General features: G+C 33.7%; 1 protein-coding gene across 41 annotated transcripts in view; it reads right to left on the reverse strand.

Moving 5' to 3' along the window:
- The window catches only part of Dscam1 (Down syndrome cell adhesion molecule 1), a 202,809-nt gene extending 186,491 nt beyond the window's left edge, over nt 1–16,318 (reverse strand). For all 41 annotated transcript variants that reach the window (XM_076409797.1, XM_076409796.1, XM_076409755.1 and 38 more), the window contains exon 1: nt 16,157–16,318. The gene's annotated coding sequence lies outside the window, so the exon portion shown is untranslated. The remainder of the gene's footprint in view (nt 1–16,156) is intronic.

Raw genomic sequence — 16,318 nt, forward strand, 5'->3', positions numbered from 1 at the left:
CCACTTTACACAGAGCTTTCTTATACCCAAGTATTCGTGAATTATATTCGTGAATTTCAATTTACGGTCATTCAAAAATTATTTTGTGGATTTTTTAAATGTTTTCGTCGGTAACAAGCTCTTTTGGTCGTCCACTGCGTTCACTGTCTTCGGTGCTCATTTCACCACGTCTAAACTTAGCATACCAATCCTTGATGGTAGATTTTCCTGGGGCACTGTCCGGAAACTCGGCATCAACCCAAGTTTTTGCTTCAACTGTATTTTTTCCCTTCAAAAAGCACTATATTATCAACACGCGAAATTCCTTTTTATCCATATTTTTTACAATAACAAAAGTTGCTTCACTTAAAATGCTATAATTCACAAACTAATGACTCGACAGCTATAAAATTTATACACGCATCTTTTAAGAGTTAGGGCTAACTAAAAAACATGTGGATTTAATTCTAGTAACCTGTTATATTACTTCATTGTTTTTCTAACTTATAGAAAGAGATGAAGAGCTAATTCCCTTTCAACAGATAAATAAATCATAATTGCTTATTATTTTTGTTTAATTATTTTGTTTATGTTAAATTAAATACTACTTTGTAATTTTCGATGATTTTAATTGTCCCTAACATATAAATAAAGATTTGCTTATTACCGGTTCCTCTAGAGTAACCGACCTAAATTTATAAATATAATATAATAGTCTAGACAACAGCTTTTTTCAATGATAAACCGCCAAAATAAACTGCAAATGCAGTTTCAACCAATTGTAGTTCCAAGATTTTTGGCTTTTTTAGAATCATGGACTAGGATGTTAGATGTTATGAATATATTTCAATTGAAAATGAACTAAGAATTATATAATTATAGCAATTAAGTCAATCAACATTACGCAAGACGAAAAGGCCTTATGCTGTAGGGAGAAAAAGCTGTAGGGAGGAAATAATTCTTGGAAGGGCAGATCTATACCCTGAATTTTTTATATAGTACGTTTTGAACTTTAAACATTCTTTCCAAGTTGGGTTTGCCCGTTTTCACCGGCTTACTTGAAACTTGAACTATTGTAGTTTGAAATGAAATACTTACTGAAATATTAATGAAGATAATCAAAAAAATATCATAGAATATATAGGGTTAGGATTGATAAATAATTACGAATCTAATAAACAATTATTGTCAATTTAAAAATTATAAAATACTGGGTGTATCCACAGAAAAGCTAATATAAGGAACAATTAGTTATATTAGAGAGAATAAAAAAAAGAAGTATGAAAGAAAAAAATAGTATTTGTTTATATAGAAAATTCACTTTAATTCAATGCTTACAAGATATTGATCAAAAGAACTGCTTTCACATGAAAGACTATTTGCTATAAAAAAATTTTATATTTAATTTAATATGTTAGACATGTATGTGTGTATGTTAGACAAAAAGTAAAGCAGATCAGACTCAAAATTAAGCAACTGTACTGGTTAGTCACAAGATACTCTCAACCTGATCTAAAATCAAAGAAATTACTTTATCAGTCAATCATAAAACCAATTTGGACCTATGTGGTATAAAAATGGGCTTGGATTAAAACATGTTAATGCTGCCAAAACAAATTTCTACAAGTAACAACTAATGCTTATTCAATTGCGAAGTTATTCGCCTTAAAGTATGAATCAAGGTTATTAAATCAGAGCAACGTGGAAGCAATACTGGCGCTGGACAACACCCAGGAAATCAGAAAATAGAAGCTAACCAAACCACACGAACTTCTATAGTATTTTAAATTGGGAAATACGATGTATTTATATGATACTGATATGATAATATGTTACTGGTCTTGCATATGTATTGGTGCAAGTACAACAGAATAGTAGTAATAATGTAATTTGTAAATTAAGATTGTATTAAGCGCATCTAATATTAGATGTAATTAATTAAAAAAATATTGTTATGTCGGTGTATAAAATTCTTTCTTAAGAAAAAATAATCACCTGATTATTATTATCGATGTTTATTATTCGTTTTTCACCAATTAACTTCTTATATTGAACTGTAATGAGTTTCAATTTCTTTTTAATACCTTCCAGTTTATTTTTGTAAACTTTTGTTGACAGTAGTTGTTACCACATCAGTCTAAACATTTATCTACCGACTGAACGTTTATTTCAATCAATTAGCGCTCAATAAAAGGTTTCGTGTTTACATTTAGAGTAATGCCTCCAAATTTATCAAACATTACTTCAGTCATATAATAAATTATTCCACTACATATACTATTGGTAGTTAATATTAAATAAATCTGATATGTAGTGTCTAATAATGGGTCGCGGAAAGATCATTTTGATTATTTTTCGTTTCATATTTTGTTTTAAAAGTGAATGAATTCATATAGATTTCATACAACAAATTATTACCACAAGTCTCGCAACTTTAAAACCAGCTCTATACCATTAAAATAATGTTCTTTTTCATGCGGAACCCAAGTAGCTAACATACATGGGCTACAAAGAAAACCTGTTTTTCTTTATTCAACATTGGTTTGATTCATTAATCTAATCTCCATCAAGAGCCACATGATCATTCCAGCGCTCTAACATTTAAATACCATTTTTGCTCATTCGAGCGAAATTTCTTACCGATGAGCATTTTATTGGTATTGAGGTCTGCGAACAGCCAGTAGTCGCTAAGAGCCAAATCTGGCGAATACGGTCGATGTGAGAGCAATTCAAAGTTCAATTCATGTAGTTTTGCCATTGTTTTGATTGACTTGAGTGACACGGTGCGTGGCCTTGATGAAATAAAAATGTTTTCTTTGCCATATGCGGTCGTTTCTTTACAATTTCAGCCTTCAAACCATGCATTATAAAACCAACACGTTTTTACACCTTCTTAATTCAATAATTCAAAAATTCGATTTTGTGGAATTATTTTGATGCTTCCTGGTGTTTTCCATCTCATTTGGACATCCATTGCGTTCTGCATCATCGGTGTCCCCACGACCACGTTTGAAATCAGAAAACCAACGTTTTATTGTTGTTTCTGATCGAGCGGAGTCCTTATACAACTTTTAAAATCATTGCTTCGCTTGAACGGTATTTTTCCCCATCCAGAAGAAGTGTTAAATTAAAACACGAAATTGTTTTTGATCCATTGTTTTGAGTAGAACACACAGTCACATACTTATGAGTAGAATATTATGAAATTTTAACAGCCTTCTTTTGAACGCTAGTACTAACTGAAAAAGCGGTGATTGCAATAAAACTAGCACCACCTATGTGTTAGGTTGGGTCTTGACGAATCTTGACCATCTTGATATTGGCTCTATTCGAGACCAAATATATGAAATGTATAAGAACAGTAAGCACACACACTATTCTATCGATATAAACATAACAATAAAATTATTTTAGAGAAAATTGTCTCTCTGGAAAGTATACATAAAAGAATTAGGGACATTGTTGAGGGATGTAAGACATCCTTTCATACATTCTTGCAGGGCATAGGGTTTAAAATGGTGTAAAGATAACCCTCGGAGAGGTTTAATGGAACTTCCAGACATTACCTTAAAAAGAATTCAATTAAAGGCATAAAATAATATAAGAAACTTGAATATTTCAAAATGGTTAATTGTGGCACTCTTGGCAAGACAGTAACAAAAAAGTGTAAAGACAATAAAAAATTATGGAAAAAGGTAAAATTTACAATAGCATTCAATTGGGTTTTGTTGGTGATTATATTTATTAATAGTTAATTGCAGATAAATTGCTGGTTGGGAAGGATAAAAAAATCAGATCATCAAAAACTGTTTGAATATGTGGAAGGAAGTATTGTCAACATTAACACTTTCGGTTTGGATGAAATCGATAAGACTTACAAAGGAAGTAATTAATAAATGATGGAATCGTGAAGGTGTTTTAGACAGATTAGAAATTAACAGTTTAGTGATCGAATTGGACAGTGAATCGTAAAGTGAAAGTGACTAATTCTATGCAATGCTGGAAATTCTTGAGTCAGAGTGATGAGAGTGGAAACAACCTTTAGAATACTTTTAGGAATACCTTTAGTACATAATTAATTGAATATAACTATAGAAAATGGTATTGCAGGGCTTGAAAGATTTGTCTGCACAGATATGAATGTAATTGTTCAAAATTAAACATAAGCATTAGGTTAGAATGTATGAGGAGAGAATGAATACTGTTTTGTAGATATGGTGAATGCATTAGACAGAATTCAGTGATTCATTTTATCAAGAATGGTGTACACAAGTCGTAGCAGAAGAAATAAAAATACAGTAATACCAAGATGACTTGCCAAGTAAACACGCCATCGAAGGAAACAAGAACTATATATAAAAAGTAAATATGCTCTCGAATGAAAGTAAAATAGGTTTTTCAGGTACAATTGTTAATTAGGTGGATTAGGCCTCCAGGGGGATAACACTATATAAAAAAACGCGGCTAGAAACTCTACCTCATGGAAGGTGTGGAAAACAGTTCAATGTAAACAAAATAAATCTAACTACAAACTGTTATACCTATGTTCTTAATTGTAGTTTTAAATCCTTCGATAATATATGTATTCGATCTACTATAATGGTAAAATAAGTTATATTTGATAACATTTTTGTCCAATTATTTTATTTAGATTAGAATTTTCTTGTATGTCAAAGCCAAACTGAACTAAAACTCAGAATTGATGCGGCAACATTGTAATGTTTCGACGTCACAAATATCCACAACGCATTACTAAAAAAAATTTGAATAGACTATATGTTTATTTATACACGCATGCGCCAAATTCTAATTTATTCGTCAAGTAATGTATGCTGTGAAATTGAACCACAAAGATGGGAAAAACCAGTTCCTTTCACAATAAAACTGTTATTTAACAAGAAATCTTCAAAACTAATTCACAATACTTTAAATCACAGCAAAATAATTAATGTTATCTAATATCATGAATAAAATACGTATTACAGATTTTTTTTAAAGAAACACCTATTTCAAAAACAATAACAAGGGTTAAAACCACGACATCAATTTATTATAATTTAATAACATATATCAATTGGTCCATGCTTCATGAACTTAATCAGTATTTGAATGTAATAAATAATCGTCGCTACGTAATGGGACAGAATTGTAAATGATTCACAGCAGTTGGTTCTGAACTCTGACATGACAATTAGTGGTGGAGAAATCTTTATCTGCTTCCTTGTTTTGAAAGCAATACAGTGTTTTTATTTTACATGTTTATATATAGCATCGGCATGAAACGGAAGCTTAGAAACCTCAATTAAACAGTTTTTTCGACGGTTGTGATACAAAGCTATAATCTTTTTAAATATGTATGAGGTTATTTATTTACTTAAGGTCACCTCAACACGTTAACGTTATTAGCTTATATATTACGTTATATTGGGGATGAGTGGAGATGTTGACTACATGTGTAGAAATTCGGTAGAAATTTGAACTCGTTGTGCGTCTATGTGATTGGTATATCTACGGGAAAAGGCCGATGTTCTTCAAGGCTTCTTGTAGATTGTTTTTTAGCTGTTTCGAAAGACCATAGCCAGGTTCTTATTGATTTACAGGGCTTATGATAAGTAGTTCTAATGTATAGGGGTTGCCAAATATTTGAAGCGCTTTGAAGAAATCAGGAAAGGTAAATGAGGACTTGGTGTATGGCTCTTCGGTCACGATAATGGTGTCGGGGAAACTTGTAAAAATCACTTGCGTATGGACTGACTGAAAGCTGCTTCTGCCATAGATATATTCGTATAAATAATACATAATAATATAATGCATCCAAAATCAGGATGTCGACAATATTTCACATTTTATTTAGTTAATAAGAGACACAATGTTGTCTGATGCGTTCGAACATGAAACCGAATAAACCTATAAAACTCGTCTAGTCGTCAGATGGAATGTTCAGTCATTGTTTTCGCGCTCTGCTTGTTTTGATACATTTCAAATAGCTGCTTAATATTTGTAATAGTCAGAGTTAAACTCAAACAGATACTCTAAAGTCTAATCAATAACTTCTAACAGGAAAGGTGTAATGGAGGACTCTTTTCAACAGTAAAATGCGTTAGAGAGGTAAGTATTGATACTTTTAAATATTAAGTTGCTCTATTATATTGTACAGTATGCGTATTAAGTGTTCCAACTGCACTGAAAATTAGAATGGACACAAAACTTTTTAAAAAAATCATCGAAAAGAAAGTGTCTACGTACCTGGATGTTAGTTCTATTCGAGATTAAATTTATGAAATGTATCAACACAGTGAGTAGTTTAATACAATTATTTCAGAGATAACTGTTGTAAAAATCAGTCGAACCAAAAATAACGACTGAAACAGTCGATAGTAAAAAGTAGTCAATTACTAAACGGTCGATAGTCGTTATCAGTCGATAGTTCCCAACACTAATTAAAACCTATATGGACATACGGATTTTCATTATGGGGATGTTCCGTGAAAACTAATATAAATACAAGTGTTATGAGTTAGAGAGGTAAGTATTGATACCTTTAAATAGTAAGTTGCTATATTATATTGTACAGTATGCGTATTAAGTGTTGCAACTGCACTGAAAATTAGAATGGACACAAAACTTTTTAAAAAAATCATCGAAAAGAAAGTGTCTACGTACCTGGAGGTTAGTTCTATTCGAGATTAAATTTATGAAATGTATCAACGCAGTGAGTAGTTTAATACAATTATTTCAGAGATAACTGTTGTAAAAATCAGTCGAACCAAAAATAACGACTGAAACAGTCGATAGTAAAAAATAGTCAATTACTAAACGGTCGATAGTCGTTATCAGTCGATAGTTCCCAATACTAATTAAAACCTATATGGACATACGGATTTTCATTATGGGTATGTTACGTGAAAACTAATATAAATACAAGTGTTATGCGTTAGAGAGCTAAGTATTGATACTTTTAAATAGTAAGTTGCTATATTATATTGTACAGTATGCGTATTAAGTGTTGCAACTGCACTGAAAATTAGAATGGACACAAAACTTTTTAAAAAAATCATCGAAAAGAAAGTGTCTACGTACCTGGATGTTGTTCTATTCGAGATTAAATTTATGAAATGTATCAACACAGTGAGTAGTTTAATACAATTATTTCAGAGATAACTGTTGTAAAAATCAGTTGAACCAAAAATAACGACTGAAACAGTCGATAGTAAAAAATAGTCAATTAGTAAACGGTCGATAGTCGTTATCAGTCGATAGTTCCCAATACTAATTAAAACCTATATGGACATACGGATTTTCATTATGGGTATGTTACGTGAAAACTAATATAAATACAAGTGTTATGTGTTAGAGAGGTAAGTATTGATACTTTTAAATAGTAAGTTGCTATATTATATTGTACAGTGTGCGTATTAAGTGTTGCAACTGCACTGAAAATTAGAATGGACACAAAACTTTTTAAAAAAATCTTCGAAAAGAAAGTGTCTACGTACCTGGATGTTAGTTCTATTCGAGATTAAATTTATGAAATGTATCAACATAGTGAATAGTTTAATACAATTATTTCAGAGATAACTGTTGTAAAAATCAGTCGAACCAAAAATAACGACTGAAACAGTCGATAGTAAAAAATAGTCAATTAGTAAACGGTCGATAGTCGTTATCAGTCGATAGTTCCCAATACTAATTAAAACCTATATGGACATACGGATTTTCATTATGGGTATGTTACGTGAAAACTAATATAAATACAAGTGTTATGTGTTAGAGAGGTAAGTATTGATACTTTTAAATAGTAAGTTGCTATATTATATTGTACAGTATGCGTATTAACTGTTGCAACTGCACTGAAAATTAGAATGGACACAAAACATTTTAAAAAAATCATCGAAAAGAAAGTGTCTACGTACCTGGATGTTAGTTCTATTCGAGATTAAATTTATGAAATGTATCAACACAGTGAGTAGTTTAATACAATTATTTCAGAGATAACTGTTGTAAAAATCAGTCGAACCAAAAATAACGACTGAAACAGTCGATAGTAAAAAATAGTCAATTACTAAACGGTCGATAGTCGTTATCAGTCGATAGTTCCCAACACTAATTAAAACCTATATGGACATACGGATTTTCATTATGGGGATGTTCCGTGAAAACTAATATAAATACAAGTGTTATGCGTTAGAGAGGTAAGTATTGATACTTTTAAATAGTAAGTTGCTATATTATATTGTACAGTATGCGTATTAAGTGTTGCAACTGCACTGAAAATTAGAATGGACACAAAACTTTTTAAAAAAATCATCGAAAAGAAAGTGTCTACGTACCTGGATGTTAGTTCTATTCGAGATTAAATTTATGAAATGTATCAACACAGTGAGTAGTTTAATACAATTATTTTAGAGATAACTGTTGCAAAAATCAGTCGAACCAAAAATAACGACTGAAAAAGTCGATAGTAAAAAGTAGTAAATTACTAAACGGTCGATAGTCGTTATCAGTCGATAGTTCCCAACTCTAATTAAAACCTATATGGACATACGGATTTTCATTATGGGGATGTTCCGTGAAAACTAATATAAATACAAGTGTTATGTGTTAGAGAGGTAAGTATTGATACTTTTAAATAGTAAGTTGCTATATTATATTGTACAGTATGCCTATTAAGTGTTGCAACTGCACTGAAAATTAGAATGGACACAAAACTTTTTAAAAAAATCATCGAAAAGAAAGTGTCTACGTACCTGGAGGTTAGTTCTATTCGAGATTAAATTTATGAAATGTATCAACACAGTGAGTAGTTTAATACAATTATTTCAGAGATAACTGTTGCAAAAATCAGTCGAACCAAAAATAACGACTGAAAAAGTCGATAGTAAAAAGTAGTAAATTACTAAACGGTCGATAGTCGTTATCAGTCGATAGTTCCCAACACTAATTAAAACCTATATGGACATACGGATTTTCATTATGGGGATGTTCCGTGAAAACTAATATAAATACAAGTGTTATGCGTTAGAGAGGTAAGTATTGATACTTTTAAATAGTAAGTTGCTATATTATATTGTACAGTATGCGTATTAAGTGTTGCAACTGCACTGAAAATTAGAATGGACACAAAACTTTTTAAAAAAATCATCGAAAAGAAAGTGTCTACGTACCTGGATGTTGTTCTATTCGAGATTAAATTTATGAAATGTATCAACACAGTGAGTAGTTTAATACAATTATTTCAGAGATAACTGTTGTAAAAATCAGTCGAACCAAAAATAACGACTGAAACAGTCGATAGTAAAAAATAGTCAATTACTAAACGGTCGATAGTCGTTATCAGTCGATAGTTCCCAACTCTAATTAAAACCTATATGGACATACGGATTTTCATTATGGGGATGTTCCGTGAAAACTAATATAAATACAAGTGTTATGTGTTAGAGAGGTAAGTATTGATACTTTTAAATAGTAAGTTGCTATATTATATTGTACAGTGTGCGTATTAAGTGTTGCAACTGCACTGAAAATTAGAATGGACACAAAACTTTTTAAAAAAATCATCGAAAAGAAAGTGTCTACGTACCTGGATGTTAGTTCTATTCGAGATTAAATTTATGAAATGTATCAACGCAGTGAGTAGTTTAATACAATTATTTCAGAGATAACTGTTGTAAAAATCAGTCGAACCAAAAATAACGACTGAAACAGTCGATAGTAAAAAGTAGTCAATTACTAAACGGTCGATAGTCGTTATCAGTCGATAGTTCCCAACATTAATTAAAACCTATATGGACATACGGATTTTCATTATGGGGATGTTCCGTGAAAACTAATATAAATACAAGTGTTATGTGTTAGAGAGGTAAGTATTGATACTTTTAAATAGTAAGTTGCTATATTATATTGTACAGTGTGCGTATTAAGTGTTGCAACTGCACTGAAAATTAGAATGGACACAAAACTTTTTAAAAAAATCATCGAAAAGAAAGTGTCTACGTACCTGGATGTTGTTCTATTCGAGATTAAATTTATGAAATGTATCAACACAGTGAGTAGTTTAATACAATTATTTCAGAGATAACTGTTGTAAAAATCAGTCGAACCAAAAATAACGACTGAAACAGTCGATAGTAAAAAATAGTCAATTACTAAACGGTCGATAGTCGTTATCAGTCGATAGTTCCCAACACTAATTAAAACCTATATGGACATACGGATTTTCATTATGGGGATGTTCCGTGAAAACTAATATAAATACAAGTGTTGTAGATGCATCGAGATACTACAGAATTGATTAGTAACACCGAGACGTTCAGATACCGACCGTCACTCAGGAAATCAAGAGAATTGTAAGGAGACATGAGGACAGACTCCATTCTCATGTCAATATCGAAGTAATACAACTCTTATATAACACCAGAACAGGACACACAAATTGTAGGTTAGTCGGCATCGTCTAATAAGAATATAATAAATAAATTAAATAAAAAAACTTAATTACTTTATCTCAAATTGCGAATAATTCTAAATTATCCCCCCGCCGGCCTGGTGGCGCAGTGGTAAAGGTGATAGGACGGTCCTCCTACTGTTGCGATAGCCGCGGGTTCGAATCCTACTAGGGCTTGGTCGTAAATATATGTTTGTGATCGTTTAAAATTTGTGATTGTCCTAGGCAAAAGTGGCAAAAATCCGACAAGGAAAATGATCCCAGTCACGCCGGTAACCAGACTGGGTAAGACCGGATGTCTTCTGAGATGATTTCTAAAGTTGGTCACTCGCCGGTCGGTAGGCTTACTGCCGAGGACCGTGGTTCGTAGCCCACGGTAAACTATAGGTCCAGTCCAGATAAACCCATAGTTGGTAAAAGGAGACTATAAAATATATTTTAAAAAAATATCCCCCTCTCTTATCCATGGAAATCTGGGAATCTTTCACAACTAAAAAAACATCTTAATAATAATAGAAATTAACTTTAATAAGTAAATATAAGCAACACTAATATATAAATAAAGAAAACCGATTAATACGTAACCTATTCGAAATGTTCTACATGTATTTGTAATATTGTCAGATCATAAAAAGGCCATGAAGTTGATCGGCCTCAAATAAATATCTATATTATTCAGTGATAAAGTAACGGAATGTGAAAAACCCTCGAATTATGTTTATTGGTAACCTTAATAAATTATTAACCTGTAAGGTCTAGACATCGACAGTTTATTTGTTATTGACCACACCCAATTTGTTAGCGTTATAGTAGGAACGACGATTTTAATCCATATTTTTATGTTTTACGTAGCGTAAAACCGTCCTCAATTGATCATGATTTAGTCAATTGATAGATAAGCCTTTATAGTTCTATATATAGCCGATGCCGTAATAGACCCGTATTTGCATTTGGCCGTGTTACTGTTATAAGAACCCATTCCTCGAGATAAATTCTGTTTGGGTCAAACGTAAACATTCTGCCACAATACGTCGGACGTATTTATCAAGGCTGCTGAAGATTTTTACACCACTCTCCTCGTAAAAATGTCAAAGATCACACGAGTATCGTTTTTGTACGTTTATTTTTATTTTTTTAATTACTAGGAATGTGAATTAATTTTGAGGGAATTAAAACAGTTAATGCATTCAATTTGATTCCTTCTCTTTTTTTGGTAAGTGTTTTTTGTTTAGATGGGTCAGTTAGTCATAAGGATGAGAATAAAGATGCGTGAGTGTCAAGGTTCCAGAACGTTAATTGAAATAGGGTTTAGAATGGGGAAATGGGTTGGGGTAAAAAGGTCCTACGACTACTACATTGCTGTGATGGTAAATCGGGCGTGAATATCCTTAGAAACCCTTCTACTAGGGGGATACTGGCTTCAAATTTTGTTTGCGAGTTTTTGATATAACGCAGGGCGTCGAAGATCGCGTGAACTTTATTCGCCTGACACTTTTGTAATCATCCGAGCTAATATGCTTGAACCATAACAGGTCAATTGAAAATTCTCCGGCCTATCGTAGTAAAATACATTTTTTTGGCAAAATTATTTTTTGTTTATTCGACATAATTCCCTTCAAGAGTGATACACCCATTATACGTAGTACGATTTGTCCTTTGCTTCAAAATAGACCCCAGTTTCGGCGATCACCTCTTCATTCGACGAAAATTTCTTTCCAGCGAGTATTCTTTTGAGATATGAGAACAGGAATAGTCGCTAGGGGCAATTTGAAGCCCAATTCATGGATTCTTGCCATCGTTTTCACTGACTTGTAGCACGATGCATTATCTTGGTGAGGCAGCACATTCATTTTCTTCAAATGCGACCGTTTTTCGGCGATTTCGCCCTTTAAACGGTCCAATAACGCTACGTAATAGTCGCTGTTGATGGTCCTTCCTTCAAGGTAGTCAATGAAAATTATTCCATGTGCATACCAAAATACAGACGCCATAACCTTGCCAGCCGATTGTTGCGTTTTTCCACGCTTTGGAGCAGGCTCATCCTGTGCAGTCAGATGACTGTCGATTGTATTTCGGAGTGAAATGATGGAGCCATGTTTCATCCATTGTCACATATCGACGCAAAAACTCGGGTTTATTACGTTTGATCATCTTCAAACACTACTCCGAATCATCAACTCGTCGTTGTTTTTGGTCAAAAGTGAGCTCGCGCGGTGCCCACTTTGCACAGAGCTTTCTCATACCCAAATATTCGTTAATGACATGATGTACACGTTCAGTTGATATCTTTACAGTGCCTACTATTTCATTCAATTTCAATTTACGGTCATTCAAAATCATTCTGTGGATATTTTAATGTTTTCGTCGGTAAGGACCTCTTTAGGGCGTCCACTGCGTTCACCGCCTTCGGTGCTCATTCCACCAAGTCTCAACTTAGCATACCAATCCATGATGGTTTTACTGGGGCAATATTTTATCAACACGCGAAATTCCTTTTTATCAATTCTTTTCACGATAACAAAAGTTGCTGCACTCAAAACGCTATAATTCACAAACTAATGATCTGACAGCTGTCAAATTTATACACGCATCTTTTAAGGGTTAGGGCTAACTAAAAAAAATATGGATTTAATTCTAGTAGCGCCATCTATGTGTCAGGCCGGGGACTTTTCAACTGACCTGTTACTTGGGTTCCGTATAGAACAACTTATCTGGCCATAAGTTTGTACAGAGTTGCTAGAGTTAATGAGGAAATACAAGAAAAATGGATAGAAGAGGAGAGAAAATAGAAGATGGCGTATGCTATTTCTTAGGTGAAGTGATGAAGGAACTTTTGTAGTTCTTGGGCATTACTTCGCTTCACTATTAGATTGCGAGTACGTTTGTAAGAATTTGTAAGAATCAATGATCCACATCTGGCAGTTCTAACAGCATTCCTAGTGAGTGATAAATTTGTCCTGTGTCTGCAATTGTCTGGGATCGTTCCGAATCAGATTAAGTGCAATTAACGTTAATTAAGTAAAAAGTAAAAATTTCCAAATCAATTAAGTGTTACAATCTATTAATGGTTTTGGTTATTTTTATTAATAACGAAAAAAGAAAATGTTCGCTATATTAGGTGTACTCTGACATTTTTTTCACTTTAAAAAGGCATTTATTGACATAAATTGATACAATATATATTAATCAAGATATTTTCCATAATTTTCTTACACTTTAAATTTTTCTGACAACATGGCGATACCATGTCGAAAGAACAATGGTGGTTTGGCAACGATTCAATCATCTATCGATTGTCGCACTTCGTCAGCCTATCGAAACCGTGTGCATGTCTGAATATGTTGAATGGGGCAGAACTTTCCATTCGAACTGCAAAGTGGATGAATTTGCGTCTGTTACTCGCTATTGCTGGTCTTGTTTGTAACAGTACGTCGTTCAATTTGTTCAATTGACGTTGGCAGGCACTTGAAGTAACACTTTTATTAGGTTTTAGCAGTCTTAATGCACTACCCCTTGATAATTCATGAGTTTTTGTACTTGGAATTGTCAGAATTTTCAGTGTCAGTCCTAATACGCGATAATAAATTCTTTTTATGAAGCCCAATGTTGAAACTGTTCGCAATAGAGTTGCCAGTCAATCCATGTAGCCATTTTCTCTCCTTTTGAGCCTTTTCAATTGCATGGACACAGGTTTTCTTCTCATAAGTCTTGCCATTAGGTCAAGAAGAATTCAAAATCACCAGTTCTAAATTGTAGCAACTAAAGTCGACAATAGTAGCAAATTTTTCAAATAAAATAGCAAATGTAACTAATATTTAAAGTGCAAATAAGAGCGTTCCGTGATTAGCGTCTATATATACTGAGTAACATAATAACACTAAATGAAAAACTGACATTTTATACAGGGAAATATCAAAACCATAAAAATTAACTGTTAGATTAAGTTGTTTAACCGTAAAGAAAATTGATGCTTCACATTTTAACCAATAGAGATCGCTGATCAAAATACATGCAAGTATGTAATACAAGCATAATCTCGAAATTAACACTGTAACATAAGAACGCGCCACTGCATGTTCCTAAATGTGTGAAATCCTACATGGAAAGGCTTAAAACAAAAGTCTCCCGCCCCCCCTCGTATTCACCAGACATGCTCCTTCCGATTATCACTTGTTCCGGTCGATGCCACATGTTCTGTCTCAAAAGAGAATCTCATATACAAATATCGATATTGTTCGAAAATAATAACAACGTATGCGTAAGTCCCTAATCTTGGTAGGCCTTGAAGTATAATTTCCATCTCAATACAATTCGTCGTACAATTCAATTAGGAACACAACCAAAAACGTTCAAGTGATAGGGAGTTGGTGTGCTAAACGAACGACCAAGCCGCAACAGACTCGCTGCCGCTCTATTACTTTAAATAATGAGGGGACCAAAACGAATTAAGAAATTGCCCTTAACTTTATCAGCCTTGAAACACCGTCTCTATGGCAACGAAAAACATCAATCTGTCGCACGCAGTACGGATCTTTTACGCAACTACCGAGATGCAGTAAGAAACCAAAGCTGCAAAAAAATGATTCATCGAGCCCCTCTATATAATGACAAATAGATAAATTCATAAAATCACGATAAATATATGCGATCCAATTTCGTTAAAACGATAAAAATATGTAAAAAAGAGTGCTAACGAATTAAGAGATTGCACTTAAATGTATCCGTCTTGAAACACCGTCTCTATGGCAACGAGAAACATTAATCTGCCACACGCCGTCCAGACTTTTTACGTAACCACCGGGATTCAGTAAGAGATCTAACATGAAAAATTAGTAATCAAGCCAGAATGGACAAAACGGTTTCTATAGTGACGGCAAATAAATAAATTCATAAAATAGTGATAAATAGATCCGATCTAATTCCCTTAAAACATCAAGAAACGATAAAAATATTTAAACAGAGGGGCCTGGCGAAACTGAGAAACAAAAACTCATATATCGGGTTCCTACAAATAATTTAGACGATGGAAAAAAGTGGGGTCGGAACTCGAGCTTGAATTTTATCGAATCCGGACGCCCGGCAACACCGCCCTTTTGGACCTTTAATTTTCGGCAATAATTTCAATAATGATAACCAAAAACAGCAGTTCCTCGCGTTGAAAAATCAAAATGTTGTTATCTTTCCTGTAAATCCAACAACGAATACAATGCGAACTACCTGCTACGGTAGGTACAGCTCCCATTATGTGCACTTAATTCTACTCGAGCTGTAATTGGTTTCGTTCTGGGACAGGTGTGCGAGAAAAAGATCAGCTGCCGGCCCAATGGACCAATGAAAGCATCCCTTCGAGTGAATTAGATAAAATTCTAAGAATTCCTAATAAATGATTAGTACACGTTATCCCTCGATGGCACTTGATGACTCACGTCCAAAATTTTATTAATTAGCGTGCAGGTTATGCCATGGATTAGAATAAAACGCGGAAGTAAGACGCGATTTTTCTTTCGTTTTTCGCTTTTCGATGAGAAACTACGAAACAACGATGCTATTTTCGTAGGAGCGTGCGAGCGGTGATCCTGGATGGAAGACTCGGCAAGTCATTGGGCGGATGCATTCGGGAAAGGCAGCGACGGCCGGAGATCCCGAAATTATTGACGGGAAACGATTCAAATCGGCGTGGGTGGGAAATGCGGGATCGGAAGAAAGGACACGGTCAAGATGCGGTCGACTTACCCCGGAAAGAAACGCAATTTAGGGCGTAGGACCGCTGGAAAATTACACACACTAACACAGACACCGGTGGAAAACACTGAAAGTTCGTTTGGGCCTTCGACACGCCGAAAACACACTCGCGTACCCAACAAACGGATAGCGACTAAAATCCACGGACGCCTA

The sequence above is a fragment of the Rhynchophorus ferrugineus genome, unplaced genomic scaffold, assembly GCF_030347505.1.
Source record: "Rhynchophorus ferrugineus isolate W39M unplaced genomic scaffold, kcgeb_rfMv2 rfM7, whole genome shotgun sequence".
In the NCBI taxonomy this organism is placed as follows: domain Eukaryota; kingdom Metazoa; phylum Arthropoda; class Insecta; order Coleoptera; family Curculionidae; genus Rhynchophorus; species Rhynchophorus ferrugineus.